The sequence below is a fragment of the Octodon degus genome, unplaced genomic scaffold (assembly GCF_000260255.1).
Source record: "Octodon degus isolate 3935 unplaced genomic scaffold, OctDeg1.0 scaffold00039, whole genome shotgun sequence".
NCBI classification, from domain to species: Eukaryota; Metazoa; Chordata; class Mammalia; order Rodentia; family Octodontidae; genus Octodon; species Octodon degus.
The window spans coordinates 3,834,667-3,848,519 of record NW_004524615.1 but is presented as its reverse complement, the minus strand read 5'-3'; the positions used below and the strand labels follow the sequence as shown (position 1 = coordinate 3,848,519).

At 43.4% G+C, this 13,853-nt stretch overlaps 1 protein-coding gene across 2 annotated transcripts in view; it reads right to left on the bottom strand.

Annotated features, from left to right (window-relative positions):
- The window catches only part of Lig4 (DNA ligase 4), a 174,973-nt gene that overhangs the window by 38,752 nt on the left and 122,368 nt on the right, over nt 1–13,853 (bottom strand). The window contains exon 3 of one of the 2 annotated variants that reach the window (XR_002821095.1): nt 10,090–10,242. The gene's annotated coding sequence lies outside the window, so the exon portion shown is untranslated. Of the gene's footprint in view, nt 1–9,488; nt 10,243–13,853 lie in introns of those variants that run through there. The other variant, XR_002821094.1, reaches the window with a different exon arrangement.

Below are 13,853 nucleotides of genomic sequence, written 5' to 3'. Positions count from 1 at the left end.
ATTTAGGCTAACTTTGAACTCATTATGTAGCCCAGAGTGGCCTCAAACTCACTCCTGCCTCAGTGTCCTGAGTACCAGGACTACAGGCATATGCTACCATACATGGTTAAAAGCACTTAAGGGCTGGCCAGATCACTCCACCGATTAAAGCTTAAAGTGCCTGCTTAAGCAGATGCAGGCCCTGGGTTCGATCCCTGGTGTGCCATGCTGGCCCTGCCCACGGGGCACCCTGAGACGCGCTAAGGGTGAGTGAGACTGGGTTTAGTGATGTGCGCCTGTAATCCTAGCACTTGGGAGGCTGAAAACAGGATGATCATTCTCAGTCCAATCTACGTGGTAAGACTCTGCAGACCCTGTACTAAACACAACAAAAAGGTACAACCACCTGGACTAAGCATTAATTGCTTACATAACTTACTTTGAATACCTTAGTGGTCTTTAGTTACATCATTGGAGAGAAGGTTATTCTACAGGAAAGACCATTTTACAATGTGACATATTTTACATTCCAGTGGCTTCCTTTTCTCAAGCCCGGACCAGTTTAACTGAAAACAGTGTGAACGTTACTCAGTTTGTTTTGACATAAACCAAGGACAATGAGAGCAAATTATCCAGGATTGTTTTGGACAGGTGAGGCAAGGTAAGGAAGAAATCGCTCTGAAAGTTGTCTTCCTCTGGAATGAATGAGTGGCTGTCTCTCATTGAGTTGTCTTCCAACGCTGCATTCCACAAAAGGTGGGATAAAGATAAAATTGAGAGAAATAGGCAAAGAATTTTGGCAATGATGGTGGCAAAATGTCACAGCCATTGCATGTAATGGCTGGGAAGTCAAGAATGGCTGCCTCCCTATTCTCACATTTGTGAGATGATTTTATAGGGAATTTAATAATGTTTAAATAACTTTAGGGTTTCCCAGGTAATTTTATGTTAAATAATGATGTCATACGGCTTTGGATGGGACATCTAGCTACAAGCAATAGCAGTGAGAAACTTCAAGTGAGTCGCATTTAGGAAACATGCTCTGCACAAGCTTTTTGTACTGGTGGCTATGTTGTGTCAACTTGAGGAGCTAAAAGCTTAACTAAATCATCAGCTCAGGAATTCCATGCCCTCGGGCGTGGAGGCCCCACCCAGGAACCACTCCTCACTCAATGGATGGAAAAGGGAATGGAGGAAGGATGGAGCTTTCGGTTTCCTCAGAGGAGCGTGAGTCTTCACAGTGAGCTTGGATGGCTTCTCCTGCCTTCGAGTGCAGACTCTGGCTTCCACCTTGGATCCTTCAGCCTCCTGGTGTAGACTTATCAGCCTTCCATCACAGACCCATTGGTCACCTGATATGCACTAGCATGGAACAATACAGCAAGCTCCAGACCTCAGACTGAATCCTCTGGTCTTCAGTGTGCAGACACCTCTGCATGCTTCCTCATCTGACCCTGAGGCTGACCATCATAAGCCAAGCTTGTAATTTCTAATATATTTGTACATCGTGTGTTATCTCTGTTCCTCTAGTAAAACCCTGACTGGTACCCTTCTGAGCTCAGAGGTGAAATGGCACATTAGTCTTCCCCTCTCCAGAGTGTCTCTCCACATGCCCTGCCCCTGCCTTCCTGTGGTGTCTACTCGAAAGCAGCTTCTCGTGTCACTCTGAAAAATGCCTTGGAGCCTGTGGTCTTGGTACAAAGCTCTGTTCTCATTTGTTTTTGTATAAAGACATGTTTCCTCCAGAGGTCACTCTGCCCATACATACAAGGGCCATGGCATACAGGATAGCATCAAATGGTAAAGCTTGACCAGTCTTGAAAATTTCTAGTCTAAATGAGGATAAATATGAACCAATGCTATAGGCCTTAGGTACTATCCTACTTAATAGGGACTATATGTGAAAAAGAATTCTGTAAGGATGAAGACAGTTTGGACAGAGGAGGCAGGGAGTACTCTATGGAGAGTGTGGGCATTGATATGGTCTTAAAAAATGCAGTTTAAAAAATGCAGTTAAAAGGATAAAGAGGACCAGGGGTTCAATCCCCAGCATGTTGTGCCAGCCTTGTCCCCAGGGCATTCTGAGCGACTGAGACATGCCTGTAATCCCACTGCTTGGGAGGCTGAAAACAAGAGGATTACTGAGTCCAATCTGTGTAGTGAGACCCTGTAGTCCCTGTACTAAATATATTTTAAAAAAAACAAAGAAGATAAAGGCTGGGATGATGACAGCTCTTGCAAAATGCACATTACAATGAAACCTGGAAAACCAGTGGTTTTTCTTTGTTGCATGAATAGAAATCATAATTTACATTTGTCCATGCTTTAAAGTCACTTTCCCATATAATATTTCAAGATTCCTATTAGATTTCACTGGATATACATACAAAATGCCAAGACATACATTAGCATTAGTAAATATGTCTGAAAACTCATTTGTATTTGCAAGGAAATGCAGTGTACAGAAAAAGTACTTAGATTGTGCATGTGAATATGACCAAAGTCAATACTTCCATGAGTTGGATGTCTTAGTTGCTTTCTCTTTGTTGAAAAAAAAAATACCCAATACTCACAAGTGAGAGGAAGAGAGGTTTCTTTTGAGCCCAGAGTTTCAGCTCACAGTTGGCTGGCTCCAAGGCAGGGAAGGATGGTAGAGAAGCATGTAGGGGAGACACAGTCCATGGCAGGGTAGCAGGAAGCAGGACACAGTCTGCTTCCCTTGACTTTATCTCCCATCCAGGCTACAAGTCTGTTGGCTGGTGTGGCCAACACCTGGGTGAGGATTCTGTCTCCAGGAAATTCACTCAGCCAACCCAGAACTGTACTAAACAGATCGGTGATCTGAGCAAGTTATCACACACCTGTAATCTGTATTTACACACCTTAGGTCCAGCCACCTCTGAAAAACCCCACCCATGAGTGCATACGGCTTTGGATGGGACATCTAGCTACAAGCAATAGCAGTGAGAAAGGTTGGTTATAACCTTTAATGCAATGTCTTCTCATATTTGGTATCTACTTTAGACAGAAAACATATTATCCTTAAATGTGAAAAGATATAACCATTACCAGTATAAAAATCTAATTAAAGAATGATTATTGCCTAGCAAATTTTCCATGCTTTATGCAGAAATTAAGTGCTCAAATTAGGATGCCCCTCCTGTGCAGTGGAAGAAGATCACACTGGGCTGAGTAAGTAGCTTTGATCTGTGAGTCAGTCCTTGTGTTCCCTGTTCCATTATTTGCTCTAAACCAAATCTTGCCCAAGCTTTGATTCCTGTGTAGGTCCTTGTCAACCTTTTCCCTGCTCTGCCCATATCCATCCTGCCAATGGGCATCTTTTCTACTTCATTATACCGGCTCTTTTTCATGCCTGTAAACCTCCTAGCCTTTCACCTACAAGCGTGTCTTCTCTGGGCACCTGCAGAGCCACACAAATATCATCCCTTCCTGGAAGCCCTGCACAGAGTGGCCATACCCAGCTGCTCTCACAATAGGATGCACTAATTAGCTTTCCACCCATGAGATGCAGTACTTGACACCCACCACTTAATGGAGGACAACAAAAATCTAACTCACAGTTGTCAGAGAATTCAGTCTATGACAGGCTGGCTCCAGGGTGGGAACATGGTGGAAGGCGATGGTGGAGCAAAGATGCTTAGTTCATGGTGGACAGGACGCAGAGCAGGGGACAGCGCCAGAGAAGAGCAGGTGGGTACTCAGCCACAGATACCAAGGCCACACCTCTCTGCCTCACCCAGAGACACCAGACGCATGCTCCAGAAATCCTCTTGGCAGATCTCAAGCCAGCCAAGTTGACATGATCCAGCACAGTCTGTCAAGGTCTAAGTTTTCAGCCTTTTAATCATGAAGAATTTGAAGACAAGCCATAATTTCTCCGGTTATAAAGCTTGGCAGAGTTGGATGGTAAATCTGGAAGCAGTTTATCTTCACAGCCTTTCGTCCCACAGTCTGTGTTTTACAGACCTATCTCCATTGTGCAGCTTCAGTGACTGACCAAGACACCTCATGCTGGGGAGCTCTGTTGGGCTCTGCTTTAGATTAGAGATCCTAGAAAGAACTGGCTCCCCTGTCTCCTGCAGGCACCACATACAGCAAAGTAACTCATCAAGGATGTAAAAATGCAAAAATTATCCAATTTTAATGCCCAATTATGCTTTTAAATTAAAAAATCTCAATTCACAGCCTAACTGGGGTTTCTAGTGCCAACTACCTTCAACTAATATAAAAGTTTGATAGCTAACTACTTTTCTTTTTTTCTTAATTTTTTATTTATGTGTGTGTGTGTGTGTGTGTGTGTGTGTGTGTGTGGCCAGCTCAGCCCACCAAGGGGCGGGGCTGGCTGGCATGTGGTGCTGGGGGATTGAACCTCGGTGCCTGTGCTTTGCCAAGCTTGTTCTAAGTAGGTGCTTTACACCACTGAGCCATCTCACCAGCCCAGCTAACTACTTTTCATTAGATTAAAAACAGCAGAAGTCACTAATGACAAATTAATCTTATCTCTCTTCACAAACTTTCTCAGAAATTCAGTTCTCATAAAACGGAAAAATAAGCCCAAGGAAATTATAATTTTTTTACATTACACATGTATGAAAGAACCTATTGTGCAATGAAATTGTTTTTTAAATTTTATTTATTTATTTATTTATTTATTTATTTATTTTTGCAGAACTGGGGATTGAACTCAGGCCCTTGCACTTGCCAGGAAAGTGCTTATTCTACTGAGCCATCTCCCCAGCCCCTTTAATTTTATTTTTTAAAGAATATAAAATAGTTTTTAAAAAATTACAAACAATGCAAAATTTAATTAAACAAGGTAATAGGAACCAATATTGTTTTGTCTTAATTTGGGCAAACCCCTGCTGACAAGCTTTGTTCTTAGAACAAGGTAACACAAAGATGATGTTTCTACTCTGGTTTCCTCCCGTAGGCTGAGAGGTACGTTTAGAAATTAAGATCATCATCAACTCCTCATTAACTCTCATGGTGATGTTTGTTAGCTTTTCCATTGTCCGTTCTAGTTGATGAGATCCCTAGCCTTTAACAACTCTGTCACCGGAAGAAAATTTAGAAAGACTTTAAATGTTTGGTAAAGGTGAAATGTAAATTTGGTTATTTCAAGTCTTTCTTAACTGCCTTTTCCCATTGTTACTGCATTCTTTAAATATCTGCCCAGTTGTCTTGCTGCCAATGTGAGGCAGGCTTTAGCAAGAAAACATAGATTTTTAGCCACAAAGGAATTTTTAAAAATTTTTATAGTTTGAAAAACTAGATCACCCACTCTTGTCTCATTAGTTGATCTGATAAAAGCTGATGAAAGGCGTGTGTGCCTATGGATAATGACCCAAAGGACAAGCTCCAGGAGGGGTGAGAGGGAATGATCCAGTCGCCAGGGCTAGAAAGGCCTCAAAAGGTAAGTTCTAGGCTTCTTTACACGCTGAACAGGTCTTGAGGCTATGGACATACGCACCCACTCACCTTGATGAATATGTTTGTTATGTGTTTCAAACACCTGCTGCTGCTACTGCTACAGAGGAATAAATGTCCAGCAATGTGCTAGAATTTTTACATGAACAAAGCATGATGAACAGACTCAGAAGGGATCAGACTGGACAAAAAGTGTCCAACATCTGGATACTAATCCCCAAACCATTAATGGAAAGTACCATGTTCCTTAGAAGACTTGTGAATGTAATTGGCCTACATGATGGTGGCAACCTGTGGCGGGCACGTTATGTGCTTTTAAGGCAAAAGATGTTAACGTATGAGTTGTTTATTCAAATTAATTCTCAATAGTCAGATACAGTTGTAGTGTTGGCGCTTCACAATAAATAAGTGGGTCCTGAGGATACAGTCCTTGCACTTGGTCTCTATCTGCTTCACCATCATTGGCCTAGAATAGCAGATTTCAATAGAAATTATAAACAGAAGAGAAAATACTGAGTTAAAACACAGAAATGTTATTAGAATAAGTTGTAGGTTGGAAATCTAACAAAAATGTTTCTACATGTGTTAATGCATATTAAGAAATTTTTGTTAGAATTTTTGAGAAATTATATGAGTTAACATAGCTAACAAAAATGGCTAAGTATTTTTTAAGAAATATGTCTTAGTTATTACAATTTTGGAGCAGGTAGATATAAAGCAATAGTGATAAAAGGGCAATGGCTCTAATTTTGCAATCTTCCAACCACAAAAACTGTGGGCTACAGAGTCCAGGAGCTGCATGTGCAGGGGTAGATTGCTGGCAGAGATGTGGGCTGGCACTAGGCCACAGAGACCCACCCTGCCTAGGCTGGGGTGAGTGACTCCTAAGGGAGCCAAGGTGTCATCACGCGGGGACTGGTGTCTTCCATTTCTTATTGAGAAGCAAAGTCTAGACTCAGCAATAAGGAGGATGTGACAGGATTTCACTTCTTTCTTCTAATATTTAACTGTCAAGTAAGACTCTAAAATTAATTTTCTAATTTTCATAGTACCACACACAGAGCATTCTTCTTTCTTGGGTGTTGTGTCAGGTCCTCTCTGTCTCTGTCTCTCAGTCTTTGACTCTGCCTCTCTACTTGCTGCCTCTCCCCTCCCCATCTCCCCTCTTCCTCCCTCTCCCATCCTTCTCCCCCTTCCCCTCTCTCCCCTCTCTCTCCATGTCCTCCCCAGACCCCTCCCTTCCCCCAGCCTTCTCTCCCCTCTCCCCTCCTGCCTCCTCTCCCTCTTCTTCTCTCTTCTTCTCCCTCTCCCTTCACTCAGAATACAAGGAGCTTATGACATACCATGTACTTCTCACCATGATGTGCTGCTCTGCCACAGGTTCAGCCAACCACTGACTGAAATATCTCCTGTGTGTCTAATACAGATAATACCACAGATGGAGCTTACCTCACATGGTATTATTTTGTGTATGGAATAAAAATTTTGAGTTATTTGCCACATAAAAAGAATATCTGAGGTTTTGACAAGTGATTAAGTCGGGGTCTGATTATTTTCTCCTTTGAAAAAAATCATTCCAGTGAAAATCAAAGAGCCTGAGGTGTAAAGTCTGAATGTAAGGGAGAAGGTGCTTTCTTTCTGGACTTTTTTTCTTTTTGATATAATTTCTGGTTGATTCTAATGTGAAGCCAGAGAGCAGACACTCCACTCAGGCACTGTCCACAGAGTGAAGTGACTCTCAGCCTCCCTTCTTGGTGGCTGGGTGCACAAGACTCAGACAGCTATGTGAAAGGCTCTGTTATCATGGCTGAGAATATCTTAGAACCCAACTGCCTGTATCAGTCAGGTGCACTGTTTCCCAGAGGAAGGAACACTAGACAGACTGAAACCCCATGCCACTACTGCACCTGGGGGTGACAGAGGAGAGCAGGCTTTGGCTCTCCAGTGAACTTCACAGCAGGAGGGAAATATTCCATACCTGATCAGAACTCATCTGTCAGAGCACACTTATTACACACATATTCCAAATTTAACATTTATTTTATTGAAGTGTCTCAGCAACATAATTAAACTGCCTATAATAGGTGAAATGTCATTTATAATTAATCTTTCAATAGTGTCCGAGATCAGATTCCTCTAATCAAGAAAAGGACACATGCACACAATCCGAAAGATACTGACATGCACAGCACATCCTTTTGAAAGCTTTTATCTCTTACAGCACTGATAGGAAAAGGCTAAATGAACTATGCACATATACACTTATAATTCAAATAATGTGTCTGCAATACTCTGATTACCACATTTCTGTTGCTATAACAAAATACTTGAAATAACTAACTTATAAAAAGACAAGGTTTATCTTAGGTCATTGTTTTGAAGGTGCCAGTCCAAGATCAGACACACCCTTCACTTTGGGCATCTAGGGAGTACATGGCGGAGAACATTGGTCACTCCACAGCCACAAAGTAAAAGAAGAGGCCGGTCCAACATTCCATCTCCAGGACACACAAGGCTCATGACCCCTCAAGACCTACAAGGCTCCCATAAGGCTGCAGTGCCCCCTGAGGACACACCCCTAGTGACCACCAACCTCCGAAGAGGCCCTGTTTACCCCTCAAGGACACATCCATAACAACTGGCAAGAGTCCCACAAATTCCTGTGTCACTTGAGAAGACACCCCTCATGGCCTACAGACCCCTCCCGAGGCCCGTCTCCTCCTCAAGAAGACACCCCTCATGGCCTACAGACCTCCCGAGGCCCCGACCCCTCCCGAGGCTGCGAGGCTGCGTCTCCTCCTCAATAAGACACCCCTCATGGCCTACAAACCTCCCCTGAGGCCCCCTGTCTCCTCCTCAAGAACACACTCCTCATGGCCTACAGACCTCCCCTGAGGCCTCCCCTGAGGCCTCACTTCCCCTCAAGGACACACCCCCTAATGATGTATATGGACCTCCCATGAAGCCTTGCCTGCTGAAGCTCCCACCACATCCGGAAAGTGTTATTCAGGGACCAAGTCTTTAATACATAAATCCGTGGGGATGCTTTTCTAAGAAACAGCAAATATGTCATTCACTTTAAGTTACTAGATGCTTTACAAAAGTGACTTTATACCAAGGTGTTAAAATACTACGCAGAGCCTTTTTAATTTTTTTTTAAATCCTAGTTTCATATATAAATTTTTAAAAAACTGTTTCTTAAAACAATGTTATTATATTTATTTTCAGTTGAGAAAACATTGCTCATTAAAGAATAGAGCCGAAAAGCGTTCACCATGCTTTTACTTGAGGGATGAACCATGTTTATTATTAATAAGTGTAATAGCCAAGAAATTTTTGGGTACCATGGTTTACTGTTTTGAATGAAGAGTAATTAGAGGTAAATCGCATTCAAACACCCATCTTTGCCTTGCACATTATTCTTTTGCTTCCTTTATACAAAGTAGTCTCATTTATCTCATGCCTTCTGCATAAAACACTGGAGTCAAAATGTTGGTATTTGTAGCATTATGCTTATATCTCAATGACCATCCACATTTATGTCCACACAACTGCATATCTAGATGTGTGTCCAAATACTTCAGAATCTGTAAACTCATTTATGATCTGCTAATTCATTTGCTCTTCTTTACTAAATACCCCCTAGGAGGTAGGCATCCTGTCTGAATAATGAAACCCTAACCCCACAGAAAATCTGCTTTTGGAAAACCAGGGAGGAAAAAAAAATCCCACATCACAGCGACAGAAACGGTAAGAGAAATGACGACAGCATCTGGGAAGAAAGGCAATGGACAGACAAACCATGGGGACCAGAATCCGACAGGGGAGGAGAAGACTCAGCAACAGAGGGCAGCCAGAGGTGAAAAATCACCTCGAATCTACAATGTGAAAGGCACTCTTGAGTCCTGCCATAATTTTAAGACGTGTTTTGTATAATTTTTGATTCCAAGAATTGCCAGGGAAGCGCTTATTCCACTGAGTCATCTCCCCAGCCCCTAAGAAAAGAAAAAGAAAGATAATCCAAACCCTGTGGTGGAAACAGAAAAGAATCCAGCGCCCAACCCAACCGCATCTGGACTATCCCACAGCTGGAGGGCGGGCAGGCATCCCGAGAGCGCTCCGTGCCGAGCTGGCAGCCCGGGCTGGCAGGGCAAGTGGGGTCCTCCCGGGCTCGCGCCCGAGGCGAAGCCCTGCGCTGCGGGGCTGGCTGGGCCTCCGGCTAAGGCCAGCCCCGCCCTGCTCAGGCCTTCCTCTGCAAAGGCCCGGGCGGATGCCCTTCGCACCCGCCTTCTCCCGGGCTCCAGTGAAGACAGCCCTTGACGGGGACAAGTCACAAGAAAGAAGAAGCCTCGTCTTGCTTTCCTCCCCTGTCTGTGTCCGGCAGCGCTGTCAGCCAGCACTGGCCAGCTGCTCTGCGGGCCTGGGGCGGCGGCCCACCCCTCTGCCTGGGTGCGAATCTCTCATCCTCTCTGCTCATCCGCGGGATGCCGAAGAAAAGCAAAGGCGATGGAACACTTTTGTGGCCAAAGCTGCCACAGGAGGACACACAGCAGCACCCGAGCTCCCAGACTGGGCAGCTGCTGCAAGGGTAGAGAACACGGCTTTCTGCACTGAGAGATGAGAGGAATAATACGGGCTTGTCTCTTGTCCTCGCAAACTTACCAAATGAACAGTTTTTTGGCAAAGCCATAAATTCCTACGGGTCACCAGCTGAATGTGGGTACAAGACGCCTGGTCATAGGTAGCAGCCCGAGCACTTTGAGGAGTGAACTTGTGGCACTTCCTTGGTGTCAGGGTCAATGAGCTTGCTGCCTGCTAAGAGAAAAATTTCAATGACTTCTAAAAATGTGTTAAAAGTCATCACTAATGGAAGGCAAAGTTATTTGGAACAATAAAAATATTCCCTAGAAGATTTAATAAAGTTAGTTGTTTTTAGTCTTAGCCTAAAATCATAACTATAACAAAACAGAGAAAACGAACTTAAGAAAAAAATCTAAACATTCACGTGCAAGTGACCAAAGTCAAGAGAGTTCCCAGTGCTGGGCTCCAGCACCGACCCCAGGCCTCCTTAGGGTCATCACGATTGGTCATCCTGTGACTACCTCATTTGTTTTATGTATCTGAAAGAACGGTAGCAAAGCAATAACAGACGTGTCTGCTGTTCGAGTGAGTACAAGAACCAAAAGTGCAAGGCAAGCCAGATGCTCATAAGTTCTTAAGCCTTTCTTCACAGGAATAAGAACGCGGGAGCACCAATGAGGCAACCTCTGCACAATTTCCACTCAATGAAATTAATGCAGTGCAGCACAGCGGCCTGACGGGGGCGCTCTTCAGCCTCGCGGGCAGATGAGATGCGTGCTCGGAAGAGGCTCAGGCTTGGCCTTTGGAGACCGGAATGGTTTTGGGCGGCGGGTACGAGGCAAATGGAGCCCAGATCTGCGGACGCACAGGGGAGAAGCAAGTGAGAAATACCAGCGAAGCGATCAGCTTTCCTGCCTTGATCACAAGGTGCTAAAGAACGTTAAAATCCTTAAGCGGAATTCTGCCAAAATCCCGGCGCTTAGACACTAAGTGCACACACGTTTTTAAAAAGTGGGCAGACCTTCATATTAAAAACTGGAAAAACAAAAGCTGCTGCACTACAAAGTGAGCAGGCTCAGTTGGTAGATTATGCCTGGATGACAGTGAGGAAAGCTAGAAAGGAAACAGCACAAGTACAAACGCAGCAATTTGCTACGGTTGGAAGGCTTCTCGGTGACAAATTCATAGAAGACCACTCAGAAAAACAATGTTTTCAATTCTAAGACTTTTATAAAATAAATGCATAATTTCTTTTTAATCTTTCCACTGTATGTTCCTATTCCTCCCATCAACTGCACATGCCCACACATGCAGAAACACATATATGAGCACAAAACACTTAAATAGTTAAGTTCTCTCAAGTTTTGATTTTGTGTCTCCCTTTCATCCTTGTTTCTGAAGGATATCTTTTCTCCTATAACTTCTAAGTAGTTGAGGGTGAGAATTATATCTTTTGTCATCATGGTATTCTCTGTATCATTAAATTCCTTGGACATTTTTAGATAGATAGATGTGTGTTTATACAATGTGTGTGCATGTTATGACAAGCATACACATACATATACAGCTATCCACACATACACATGCACGCATACACACATGTGAGTGTACAGGCAGCAAGCAGGTATAAATGGGCTTGATGTTCCAACTGTACTATATTACAATGGCTCAAAGCATTGGATGACTTGGCACATCACAATTTAAACAACCTAGTAGACTGGAGATGATGCCTGTATTAGGTAGGTATCATTAGAGGAACAGAATATACATGAAACATACTCTAATTATACAAAGGACTTATGACAAAGGCACCAGGACCCTAAGGGGAGGAGTCTTGTTGGTCCTCCACCAGATCAGAGACAGCAGAATCCAAAATGGCAGTCTGAGCACTGGAGAGGCAGTTGGAGGACCCAGTGGTGGTCAAAGATTGAAGACTTAGAGCTCACTGCAGAGCCATCATTGGAAGCTGAAGAGTCCTCAGTGGTAGGCTGAAGAGGTTGCGCTACAAGACCAAAGAAACGGCACATTGGCGTCTGAGGCAATGGCAAAAACCAGCTCCTCCTAAGAAAAAGGGAGAGGACCTTCCTTCCCTTTTATTCCATCCAGGTTATAAGCCCATTGGTTGATGCCACTCACTTCCGGGGCGGGTCTTCCGCCCCAGTTGACTGGCCTACATGTCAGTCACTTCCCTACACATCCTGAGCTTTAGGAATCAGCTAGGAATTCTGTCCTTTCTCAAATCAAGTTGCCACTTCTCAATTAAAGATCATAACGTCCTTACTGAGAGGACTGGACTGTCTCCTGTGGGAACTGGCCTCTGTGTAGACGCCAGAAATAAAGGCCACCAGAAACTTCTTAATGCTTTACAAAAAGATTTAAAATCATTAGTAGTTCTTAATGTACTTTGTAGTCATCTGTAGAACTCTTTGGCCCCAAAGAAAAAAGAGAAAGGGGGAGGGGGAGGAGGAGGAGGAGGAAGAGGAGGAGGAGGAGGAGGAGGAGGAGGAGGAGGAGGAGGAGGAGGAGGAGGAGGAGGAGGAGGAGGAGGAGGAGGAGGAGGAGGAGGAGGAGGAGGAGAACCAAGAAAAGAGAAGAAGGAAGTGGAGCAGTTTGGAAAGGGAGAAAAGGAGTGGGAAGAAAAGAGGTTAAAGAGAAGTAATGTGCAGAGATAGGAAAATTCTGATAAGCTGTAGGGTACAGCACAATCATTTTTTGTTTCTACTTTATATATTTTAAATGTTATATCACACTCCATTTCCCCTACTCCATAAAAAACTCTATTTAATATGTTCTTTTTTAAAATTCCATGTACATGCATTTTAAATTCTCTTAAAGGCATCATGCTGAATATTTATTGTTTCCTCAGTAGGGAGCCACGTCAAGGTCTATGCACATTGCTCCTCACATGTTCAGTCCACTGGAGCTGCCATTTCTGATTGCTGGGTGCTACTGCTCCGTGCATGTGTACCAAATCCTGCTGTCCTTCCTCACCTAGATAGATGGTCATCTTGAAATCAACTCATAACAGAAATAGTGCTGTAATGAACATTCTTGAACATGTTCCCTTGGAGCCCTGTGCCAGCAAGCTTGGGGGTACATAGCTAAAAACGGAACCACTGTGCTAAATGCATAATTTGGCTAAATAATGACAGATTGCTCTTCCAAATGGTCTCTGCAGTCCATACTCCCAAGAGCATGCCCTGAAATTTCATGTATGTCTGCATTCTACTTAATTCTTGGCAACAGCTTATTAATTTTGTCTTTCAAAAATTTCAAAAAGAATATATATTTTAGGGACTCAAAGTTTAACGTATCAATACTTGATGGAAAATACCTGTTCCATGTTATGTCTAAGATGTTTGATATTCAAACAGACAGTGAGGTTAAGCTTAACTGCCTATATTATAGGGTAATAATATCACTAAGCTTCGCTTCTGGAGGGTTAACAACTTAAGTTTGCAGACCAAAAATTAAAGAAAAAGAAGGGCTTTAAGGACAGCCAACATTTTAGCCCTAGCCTTTCAAGGTCAGTAAGGATTCAGGAAATAGGAGAACCTTTACTGTAATATCCTGTAACTCAACTGTGTCCCAAATTTTCTGATCAAGGAGATTTTGGGGCCACAGAGGAAAGTGATCAATGATGTAGAGTTTGCCTAAGGAGAGTCACATGGAGAGAAAACATTCTCTCAAGCTTTCACAGAGTGCAAATTGGTCAAGCAATGGCTGTGACTCATCCATATGGCTGACACTGACAAAGGATCTACAAACTGAGGTACAGGGTTTCAGGTTAAATCCTGAGGGGATTTGACTGACCTTATCAGATACAAAAGTTACATTTCTTGTTA